Genomic DNA, 12,500 nt, shown 5'->3' on the forward strand with positions numbered 1-12,500 from the left:
TAAGCTACTGGTCCACCAGCTGATGCACCATGGTTACACTGCTGAGCTTGCAGATAAGTAGGCTTGGAGACTAAAGTTCTAAATTGCGACGTAATTTCTGTGTTATATTCACACCAGGAAGCTTCGAGAGTTACAATAACTTGCTTTAGTGCATCGGATTTAAGCTCCTGGTCCACCAGGTGATGCTTTATGGTCCCACTGCTAACCTTGCAGATAAGTAGGCTTGGAGACTAAAGTTCTAAATTGCGACGAAATTTCTGTGTTATATTCTCACCAGGAAGCTTCGAGAGGAACAGTAAACTTGCATTGGTGCATCGGATTTAAGATACTGGTCCACCAGGTATGCTCCATGGTTCCATTACTGACCTTGCAGATAAGTATTCATGGAGGCTAAAGTTCAATATTGCGATGAAAGTTCGGGGTAATATTTTCACCAGGAAGCTTCGAGAGTTACATTAAACTCCCTTTGGTGCATCGGATTTAAGCTACTGGTCTACCAGGTGATGCTCTATGGTTCCACATCTGACATTGCATATATGTAGGATTGAAGATTAAAGTTCTGAATTGCGAACAAATTTCTGGATTAAATTCACACTGGGGAGAGTCGATAGTTACAGTAAGCTTACTTTGCTGCATGCTGATCTTACGGATAAGTAGGCTTGAAGACGAAAGTTCTTAATTGCGACGAACTTTCTGGGTTACATTCTCACTACGAAGCTTCGAGCGTTACAGTTACTGCTTTGGTGCATCAGATTCAAGCTACTGGTCAAACAGGTATGGCACCATGGTTCCACTTCAAACCTTGCAGATAGGAAGGCTTAGAGACAAAAGTTCTGAATTGCGACGGAATTTCTGGGTTACATTCTCACTAAGAAGCTTCGAGAGATACAGTAAACTTGCTTTGGTGCATCGGATTATAGCAACAGGTCCACCAGAAGTTGCTCCATGGTTCCACTGCTGACCTTGCGGATAAGTATTCTTGGAGACTAAAGTTTTTTATTTGCGACGAGGTTTCTGTGTTACATTCTCACTAGGAAGCTTCAAGAGTTACAGGAAACTTACTTTGGTGTATCGGAATATAGCTACTGGTCAACCAGGTGATGCTCCATGGTTCCACTGCTCACCTTGCAGATAAGTAGGCTATGCGAATATAGTTCTGAATTACAACGACATTTATGAATTACATTCTCAGCAGGAAGCTTCGAGAGTTTCAATAAACGTGCTTTCGAGCATCGAATTTAGGCTACTGGTCCACCAGGTGAAGCTCCATGGATCCACTGCTGACCTTGCAGATAAGTAGGCATAAAGGCTAAAGTTCTATATTACGGCCAACGTTGGTGGTTATATTCTCACCAGGAAGCTTCGAGAGTTACAGTTAACTTGCTTTGATTCATTGGATTTAAGCTAAGGTCCACCAGGTGATGCTCCATGGTCCACTCATGACCGTGCAGATAAGTAGGCTTGGAGACTAAAGTCCTGAATTGCGACGAAAGTTCTGGGTTAAATTCTCACTAGAAGATCCGAGAAATACAGTAAACTTCCTTTGGTGCATCGGATTAAACCTACTGGTCCACCAAGTGATGCTCCATGGTTCCACTGCTGACCTTGCAGATAACTAGGCTTGGAGAATAAATTTCTGAATTGCGACGAAATTTCTGGGTTATATTCTCACCAGGAAGCTTCGAGAGTTACAGTAAACTTTCTTTGGTGCATCGGATTTAAGCTAATTGTCCACCAGGTATGCTCCATGGTTCCACTGATGACCTTGCAGATAAGTAGTCATGGAGGCTAAAGTTCTATATTGCGACGAAAGTTCGCGGTTTTATTCTCACCAGGAAGCTTCGAGAGTTACAATAAACTCGCCTTGGTGCATAGGATTTAAGCTAAGATACACCACGTGATGCTCCATGGTTCCACAGCTGACCTTACAGATATGTAGGCTTGGAGGATATAGTTCTGAATTGTGACGAACGTTCTTGGTTACATTCTCACTAGGAAGCTTCGAGGGATACAGTTAACTACTGTGGTGAATCAGATTCAAGCTACTGGTTCACCAACTGATGCTCCATGGTTTCACCGCCGACCTTGCACATAAGTAGGATTGGAGATTAAAGTTCTGAAGTGCTACGAAATTTATGGATTACATTCTCAGTAGGAAGCTCCGAGAGTTACAGTATACTCTCTTTGGTGCATCTGATTTAAGGTACTGGTCAACCAGGTGATACTCCATGGTTACACTACTGACCTTGCGTATAAGTATTCTTGGAGACTAAAGTTTTTAATTGCGACAAACTTTCTGGATTACATTATCACTTGGAAGCTTCGAGAGTTAGAGGAAACTTACTTTGGTGTATCGGATTGTAGATACTGGTCAACCAGGTTATATTCCATGGTTCCACTGCTGACCTTGCAGATAAGTAGGTTTCGAGACTAAAGTCCTGAATTGCGACGAAAGTTCTGGGTTACATTCTCAGTAGAAAGATCCGAGAAATACAGTAAACTTTCTTTGGTGCATCGGATTAAACCTACTGGTCCACCAAGTGATGCTCCATGGTTCCACTGCTGACCTTGCAGATAAGTATGCTTGGAGACTAAAGTTCTGAATTGTGACGACATTTCTGGGTTATATTCCTACTAGGAAGTTTCGAGAGTTACAGGAAACTTACTTTGGTGCATCGTATTCAAGCTATTGGACAACCAGGTTATGCTTCATGGTTCCACTACTGACCATGCAGATAAGTAAGCTTGGAGACTAAAGTTCTAAATTGCGACGACATTGCTGGGTAACATTATTACTAGGAAGATTCGAGAATTACAGTAAACTTGGTTTGGTGCATCGGATATAAGCTACTGGTCCACCAGCTGATGCACCATCGTTACACTGCTGACCTTGCAGATAAGTAGGCTTGGAGACTAAAGTTCTAAATTGCGACGAAATTTCTGTGTTATATTCACACCAGGAAGCTTCGAGAGTTACAATAACTTGCTTTAGTGCATCGGATTTAAGCTCCTGGTCTACCAGGTGATGCTCCATGGTCCCACTGCTAACCTTGCAGATAAGTAGGCTTGGAGACTAAAGTTCTAAATTGCGACGAAATTTCTGTGTTATATTCTCACCAGGAAGCTTCGAGAGTAACAGTAAACTTGCATTGGTGCATCGGATTTAACCTACTGGTCCATCAGGTATGCTCTATGGTTCCATTACTGACCTTGCAGATAAGTATTCATGGACGCTAAAGTTCAATATTGCGACGAAAGTTCGGGGATTTATTTTCACCAGGAAGCTTCGAGAGTTAGATTAAACTTCTTTTGGTGCATCGGATTTAAGCTACTGGTTTACCAGGTGATGCTCTATTGTTCCACATCCGACCTTGCATATATTTAGGCTTGAAGATTAAAGTTCTGAATTCCGAACAAATTTCTGGATTAAATTCACACTGGGAAGAGTCGATATTTACAGTAAGCTTGCTTTGCTGCATCGCATTCAAGTTACTGTTAGACCAGTTAATTCTCTATGGTTAGAACGCTGACCTCGCGGATAAGTAGGCTTGGAGACTAAAGTTCTTAATTGCGACGAACCTTCTGGGTTACATTCTCACTAGGTAGCTCTGAGGGTTATAGTTGACTGCTGTGGTGCATCAGATTCAAGCTACTGGTCCATCAGGTGATGCTCGATGGATCTACTGCTGACCTTGCAGATACGTAGGCTTGGAGACTAAAGTACTGAATTGCAACGAAATGTATGGATTATATTCTCACTAGGAAGCTCGAGACCTACAGCAAACTACTTTGGTGTATCTGATTCAAGCTACTGGTCAACCAGATGATGATCCATGGTTCCACTGCTGACCTTGCAGATAAGTACACTTGGAGCCTACAGTTCTGAATTGCGACGAATATTCTGTGTTATATTCCCACTTGGAAGCTTCGCGAGTTAAAGAAAACTTGCTTTGGTGCATCGGATTTAAGCTACTGGTCCACCAGCTGATGCGCCATGGTTCCACTGTTGAACTTGCAAATAAGTACACTTGGAGCCTACAGTCCTGAATTGCGACGAAGTTCTGGGTTACATTCTCACAAGGAAGATTCGAGAGTTACAGTAAACTTCCTTGGTGCATCAGATTTAAGCTACTGGTCCACCAAGAGATGCTCCATGGTTAAACTGCTGACCTTGCAGATAAGTAGGCTTGGAGACTAAAGTTCTAAATTGCGACGAAATTTCTGTGTTATATTCTCACCAGGAAACTTCGAGATTTACAGAAAACTTGCTTTGGTGCATCGGATTTAAGCTACTGGTCCACCAGGTATGATCCATGTTTACACTGCAGACCTTGCAGATAAGTAGGCATGGAGGCTAAAGTTCTATATTGCGACCAACGTTCGGGGTTATATTCTCACCAGCAAGCTTCGAGAGTTACAGTAAACTTGATTTGATGCATCGGATTAAAGCTAAGGTCCACCAGGTGATGCTGCATGGTCTACTGCTGACCTTGCAGATAAGTTGGATTGGAGACTATATCCCAATAATTTCGTCGAAATTCAGAACTTTATTCTAACCAACAAGATTCGAGTGTTACAGTAAACTTGGTTTGGTGCATCGCAATCAAGCGACTGTTAGACCAAGTGATGCTCCATGGGTCGGCCGCTGACTTTGCGGATAAATAAGCTTGAAGACTAAAGTTCTTAATTGCGACGAACATTCTGGGTTACATTCTCACTAAGAAGCTTCGAGAGTTACATAAACTTGCTTTGGTGGACCGGCTTTAACCTACTGGTCTACCAGGTGATGCCCTAGGGTTACACTGCTGACCTTGCAGATAGGTAGGCATAGAGACTACAGTTCTGAATTGCAACGAAATCTTCAGAGTTATATTGTCACTAGGAAGCTTCGGGAGTTACAGTAAAACTGGCTTTGGTGGATCGGCTTTAACCTACTGGTCCACCAGGTAATGCTATATGGTTCCACAGCTGACCTTACAGATAAGTAGGCTTAAAGAAAAAGTTCTGAATTGTGACGAAATTATTGGGATATAGTCTCCAATCCAACTTATCTGCAAGGTCAGCAGTAGACCATGCAGCATCACCTGGTGGACCTTAGCTAGAGTTACAGTAAACTTGCTTTGGTGCACCGCATTCAACCTACAGTTACCAGGTGATGCCCCATGGTTCCACTGCTGACCTTGCAGATAAGTAGGCATGGAGACTACTGTTCTGACTTGCGACGAAATTTTTGGGTTATATTCTCACTAGGAAGCTTCGAGAGTTACAGTAAACTTGCTTTTGTGCATCGGATTTAAGCTAGTGACCTACCCGGTGATGCCCTATGGTTCCACTGCTGACTTTGCAGATAACTAGGCTTGGAGAGTAACGTTCTGAATTGTGACGAAATTTCCGTAGTAAATTCTCACTAGGAAGATTCAGAGTTACAGTAAACTTCCTTTGGAGTATCGCATTCAAGCTACTGGTAGACCAGGTGACGCTCAATAGTTCGACAGCTGACCATGCGGATATGTAGGCTTGGAGACAAAACTTCTTAATTGCGACGAACTTGGTAAGTTACATTCTCACTAGGAAGTTTCTAGGGTTACAGTAAACAGTCTGTGGTGCATCCGATTCAAGCTACTGGTCCACCAGGTGATCCTCCATGGTTCCACTGCTGACCTTGCACATAAGTGGGCTTGGAGACTAAAGTTCTGAATTGCGACGTTATTTATGGGTTACATTCTCACAAGGAAACTTCGAGAGTTACAGAAAACTTGCTTTGGTGCATTGGATTTAAGCTATCGGTCCACCAGCTGATGCGCCTTTATTCCACTACTGACCTTGTAGATAAATACCCTTGGAGGCTAATGTTCTACATTGCGACGAGATTTCTTGTTTATATTCCCACTAGGAAGCTTCGAGAATTACAGTAAACTTGCTTTGGCGCATCGGATTTATGGTACAGGTCCACCAGGTGATGCTCCATGGTCCACTGCTGACCTAACAGATAAGTAGGCTTGGAGAATACAGTTCTGAATTGCGACGATATTTCTAGGTTATATTCTCACTAGGAAGCATCGAGACTTACAGTAATCTTCCTTTGGTGCATGGGATTCATGCAACTGGCCCACCATTTGGTGCTCCATGTTTCCACAGCTGACCTTGCAGATAAGTAGGCTTGGAGACTAACGTTCTATATTGCAACGAAATTTCTGCTTTATATTCTCACCAGGATCTTCCGAGAGTTACAGAAAACTTGCTTTGGTGCATTGGATTTAAGCTACGGTCCACCAGGTGATGCTTCATGAGCCACTGCTGACCTTGCAGATAAGATGGATTGGAGACTAAAGTTCTGAATTGTGGCAAAATTAATTTATTAATTTCTCACTAGAAAGTTCCAAGAGTTACAGTAAACTTGCTTTTGTGCATCGCATTCAAGTAACTTTTAGACCAGGTGATGCCCCATGGTTCGACTGCTGACCTTGCGGATAAATAGGCTTGGAGACTAACCTTCTTAATTGCGACGAACTTTCGGTGTTACATTCTCTTTAGGGAGCCTCGAGGGTTACAGGAAACTTACTTTGGTGCATCAGAATCGAGCTTCTGGTCCACCAGTTGACGCTCCACTGTTTCACTGCTGACCTTGCAGATAAGTAGGCTTGGAGACTAAAGTTCTGAATTGCAACGAAATTTCTGGTCTATATTCCCACCAGGAAGCTTCGAGAGTTATTGTAAAGGTATTTGGTACATCGGATCTAGCTACTGGTCCACCAGGTGATCCCACATGGCTCCCTGCTGACCTTGAAAATAAGTAAGCTTGGATACTAAAGTTGTGAATTGCGACGAAATTTCTGGGTTACATTCTCACTAGGAAGCTTCGAGATTTTAAGTAAACTTACTTTGGTGTATCGGATTTAAGGTACTGGTCCACCAGGTGATGCTCCATGGTTCCACTGCTGATCTTGCAGATAAGTATGCTTGGAGAATATAGTTCTGAATTGCGACGTCATTTCTGATTTATATTCTCACCAGGATGCTTCGAGGATTACAGTAAAGGTGCTTTGGTGCATCGGATTTAAGCTACAGGTCCACCAGGTGATGCTCTAATGTTCCACTGCTGACCCTGCAGATAAGTAGGCTTGGAGACTAAATTTCTATATTGCGACGAAATTTCTGGGTTATAATCTCCCTAGGAAGCTTCGAGAGTTACAGTAAACATGCATTGGTCCATCGGATTCAAGCTACTGGTCCACCAGGTTATGCTCCACGGTTCCACTGCTGACCTTGCAGATAAGAAATCTTGGAGACTACAGTGCTTAATTGCGACGCAATTTGTGGGTTACATTCAAAATAGGAAGCTACGTGAGTTACAGCAACACTTACTTTGATGTATCGGATTTAAGGTACTGGTCCACCAGGTAATGCTACATGGTTCCACTGCTGACATTACAGATAAGTAGCCTTGGAGAATAAAGGTCGGAATTGTGAGGAAATTTTTGATTAAAGTTTTACTAGTAAGATTCGATAGTTACAGCACCGCATACAAGCTACTGTTACCAGGTGATGCTCCATGATTCCATTGTTGGCCTTACAGATAAGTAGGCTTGGAGACTAAAGTTCTGAATTGCGACGTCATTTCTGGGTTATACTCTCAATAGGAAGCTTCGAGAGTTACAGTAAACTTGCATTTGTGCATCGGATTTAAAATACTGACCTACCTAGTCCAGCCCTATGGTTCCACTGCTGATCTTGCAGATAAGTATGAATGAATATTAAAGTTCTGAAATAATGGATTAAATTCTTACTAGGAAGGGTCGATAGTTACAGTAAACTTACTTTATTGCATCGCATTCAAGCTACTGTTGGAGCAGGTGGTGCTCCATGGTTCGACTGCTAACCATGCGGATAAGTAGGCTTGGAGACTAAAGTTCTGAATTACGACGAAATTTCAGGGTTATATTCTCGCAAGGAAGCTCGAGAGCTACAGTAAACATACTTTGGTGGATCTGACTCAAGCTACTGGTCAACGAGATGATGATCCATGGTTCCACTGTTGACCTTGGAGACAAGTACGCTTGGAGACTAATGTGCTGAATTGCAACGAAATTTCCGTGTTATACTCTCACCAGGAAGCTTCGAGAGTTGCAGTAAACTTGCTTTGGTGCATCGGATTTAAGCTACAGGTCCACCAGGTGATGCTCTAATGTTCCACTGCTGACCCTGCAGATAAGTAGGATTGGAGACTAAAGTTCTATATTGCGACGAAATTTCTGGGTTATATTCTCCCTAGGAAGCTTCGAGAGTTACAGTAAACTTGGTTTGCTGCATCGGATTCAAGCTACTGTTAGACCAGGTGATGGTTTGGTGCTTCGCATTTAAGTTACTGGTCTACCAGGTTAAGCCCTATGGTTCCACTGCTGACCTTGAGATAAGTAGGCTTGGAGATTAAAGTTCTGAATTGCGACGAAATTGCTGGATTAAATTCTCACTAGGAAGAGTCGATAGTTACAGTGAGCATGCTTTTTTGCTGACGTTTTGGATAAGTAGGCTGGAAACTAATGTTCTTAAATGCGACGAACATTCTGGGTTACATTCCCACTAAGAAGCTTCGAGGGTTACAGTCAACTTGCTTTGGTGCATCGGATTCAAGCTACTGGGCCACCAGGTGATACTCCATGGTTCCACAGCTCACCTTACAGATAAGTAGGCTTGGAAAATAAAGCTCTGAATTGTGACGAAATTTCTTGAATAAATTCTCACTAGGAAGATTCGAGAGTTACAGTAAATTGGCTCTGGTGCATCGCATTCAAAATACTATTAGACCAGGTGATGCTCCATGGTTCCACTGCTGACTTTGCAGGTAAGTTGGATTGGAGACAAAAGTTCTGAATTGCGACGACATTTCTGTGTTATATTCTCACTAGGAAGCTTCGAGGGTTACAGTAAACGTCCTTTGTGCATTGCATTTAACCTACTGGTCCACCAGGTGATGCTCGATGGATCCACTGCTGACCTTGCAGATAAGTAGGCTTTGAGACTAATGTTGTGAATTGCGACGATATTTCTGTGTTACATTCTCACTAGCTTTTAGAGCTATATTAAACTTCCTTTGGTGCATCGGATTCACGCTACTGGACCACCAGGTATTGCTCAATGTATTCACTGCTGACCTTGCAGATAAGAAGGTTTGGAGACAAAAGTTCTGAATTGCGACGATATTTCTTTGTTTTATTCAAACTAAGAAGCTTCGAGAGTTACAGTAAACTTGCTTTGCTGCATCGGATTCAATCTACTGGTCCACCAGGTTATTCTCCATGGTTCTGATGCTGAAATTGCAAATAAGTAGGCTTGGTGACTAAAGATCCCAAGTTCGACGAAATTTCTGGGTTACATTCTCCCTAGGAAGCATCGAGAGATACAGTACACTTGCATCGGTGCATCGGATGTAACCTACTGGCCACCAGGTGATGCTCCATGGTTGCACTGCTGACCTTGCAGATAAGTCGGCTTGGAGATTAATGTTTTGAATTGCGACCATATTTCTGGGTTATATTCTCACTAGGAAGCTTCGAGAGTTACAGAAAACTAGCTTTGGTGCATCGGATTTCACCTACTGGTCTACCAGGTGATGCTCCATGGTTCCTTTGCTGACCTTGCATATAAGTAGGCTTGAAGACTAAAGTTCTGAATTGCGACGAAATTTCTTTGATACATTCTCACTAGGAAGCTTCGACAGCTACAATAAACTTGCTTTAGTGCATCGGATTTAAGCTACTGGTCCACCAGGTGATCCACCATGGTTCCACTGCTGTCCTTGCAGATAAGTAGGATTGGAGACTAAAGTTCTGAATTGCGACGTTATTTCTGGGTTATATTCTCACTAGGAAGCTTCGAGAGATATAGTTACAGTGCTTTGGTGCATCGTATTTAAGCTACAGGTCCATCTGGTGCTGCTCCATGGTTCCACTACTGACTTGGCAAATAAGTATGCTTGGAGACTAAAGTTTAGAATTGTGACGAAATATCTGGATTATATTCTCATTAGGAAGCTTCGGAGTTGCAGTAAACTTGCTTTGGTGCATCGGATTTAAGCTACTGGTCCGCCAGGTGACGCTTCATGGTTGCACTGCCGAAATTAAAGATAAGTATGTTTGGAGACTAATGTTCTGAATTGCGACGTAATTTCTGTGTTATATTCTCACTGTGAAGCTTCAAGAGTTACAGTAAAATTCTTTGGTGCATCGGATTTGGGCTACTTTTTCACCAGGTGATCCTTCATGGTTCCACAGCTGACATTACGGATAAGGAGGCTTGGAGACTAAAGTTCTGAATTGTTACGAAATATCTGTAGTATATTCTCACTAGGAAGATTCGGGAGTTACAGTAAACTTGGTTTCGTGCATCGCAATCAAGCTACAGGTAGACCAGGTGATGCTCCATAGTACGACTGCTGACCATGCAGATAAGTAGGGTTGGAGACTAAAGTTCTTAATTGTGACGAACTTGCTGGGTTACATTCTCACTAGGAAGCCTCTAGGGATACAGTAAACTTGCTGTGGTGCATCCGATTCATGCAACTGGTCCACCAGGTGATGCTCCATGGTTCCACTTCTGACCTTGCACATAAGTAGGCTTGGAGACTAAAGTTCTGAATTGCGAATTAATTTATGGGTTACATTCTCACAAGCAAGCTTCGAGAGTTACAACTAACTTGCTTTGGTGCATCGGTTTTGAGCTAAGGTCCATCAGGTAATGCTCCATGGGCCACTACAGACCTTGCAGATAAGTAGGATTGGAGACTAAAGTTCTGAATTGTGACAAAATTCCTGTATTAAATTCTCATTAGCAATCTTAAAGAGTTACAGTAAACATACTTTTCTGCATCGCATTCAAGTTAGTTATAAACCAGGTGATACTCCATGGTTCGACTGCTGACCTTGCAGATAAGTATGCTTGAAGACTAAAGTTCTGAATTGCGAGGAAATTTCTGGGTTACATTCTAACTAGGAAGCTTCGAGAGGTACAGTAAACATACTTCGGTGTATCGGATTTAAGCTACTGGTCCACCAGGTTAAGCTCCATGGTTCCACTGCTGACCTCTAAGATAAGTAGGCTTGGAGACTAAAGTTCTGAATTACAATGCATTTTCTTTGTTATATTCTCACTAGGAAGTTATCTTGCTTTGGTGCATCGGATAAAAGCTACTGGTCCATCTGGTGCTGCTCCATTGTACCACAGCTGACCTTGGAAATAAGTAGGCTTGGGGACTAATGTTCATAATTGTGACTAAATATCTGGATTTTACTCTCACTAGGATGCTTTAGAGTTGCAGTAAACTTGCTTTGGTGCATCGGATTTAAGCTACTGGTCCACCAGGTGATGCTCCATGGTTCCACTGTTGAAATTGCAGATAATGAGGCTTGCAGGCTAATGTTCTGAATTGCGACGAAATTTCTGGTTTACATTCTCCCAAGGAAGCGTCCAGAGTTACAGCAAACTGGCAGTGGTGCATCCAATTCAAGCTGCTGGTCCACCAGGAAATGCCCCATGGTTCCACTGCTGACCTTGCACATAAGTAGGCTTAGAGACTAAAAATCTGAATTGCGACGAAATTTCTGGGTTACATTCTCACTAGGAAGCTCCGGCGTTGCAGTAAACTTGCTTTGGTGCTTCGGATTTATGCTACTGGTCCACCAGGTGATGCGACATGGTTCTTCTTCTGACCTTGCAGATAAGTATGCATGGAGGCTAAAGTTCTGAATTGCGACGTAATTTCTGGGATATATCCGGGCTAGGAATTTTGGAGAGTTAAAGTAAACTTGCTTTGGTGCATCGGATTTAAGCTACTGGTCAACCAGTTGGTGATCTATAGTTCCACATATGACCTTGCACATAAGTAGGCTTGTAGACTAGAGTTCTGAATTGCGACGAAATTTCAGGTTTATATTCGCACAAGGAAGCCCGAGAGCTACAGTAAACTTACTTTGGTGTATCTGATTCAAGCTACTGGTCAACGAGATGATGATCCATGGTTCCACTGCTGACCTTGCAGATAAGTAGTCTTGGAGACTACAGTTCTGAATCGCGACGAAATTTCTGGGTTATTATCTAAATAGGAAGCTTCGTGAGTTACGGGAAACTTACTTTGGTGCATCGGATTCAATCTACTGGTCAACAAGGTTATGATCCATTGTTCCACTGCTCACCTTGCAGATAAGTAGGCTTGGAGACTACAGTTAGAGTTGCGACGAAATTTCTGGATTATATTCTCACTAGGAAGATTAGGGATTTACAGTAAACTTGCTATGGTGCATCGGATTTAAGCTACTGATCCACCAGGTGATGCTCCATGGTTCTACAGCTAACCTTACAGATAAGTAGCCTTGGAGAATTAAGTTCTGAATTGTGAGGAAATTTCTTGTTTAAATTGTTACTAGGAAGATTCGAGAGTTAAAAAAACTTGCTTTCGTGCACCGCATGCAAGCTACTGTTACCAGGTGATGCTCAAAGTTTCCATT

Source organism: Schistocerca gregaria, chromosome 3 (assembly GCF_023897955.1).
Source record: "Schistocerca gregaria isolate iqSchGreg1 chromosome 3, iqSchGreg1.2, whole genome shotgun sequence".
Lineage (NCBI taxonomy): Eukaryota > Metazoa > Arthropoda > Insecta > Orthoptera > Acrididae > Schistocerca > Schistocerca gregaria.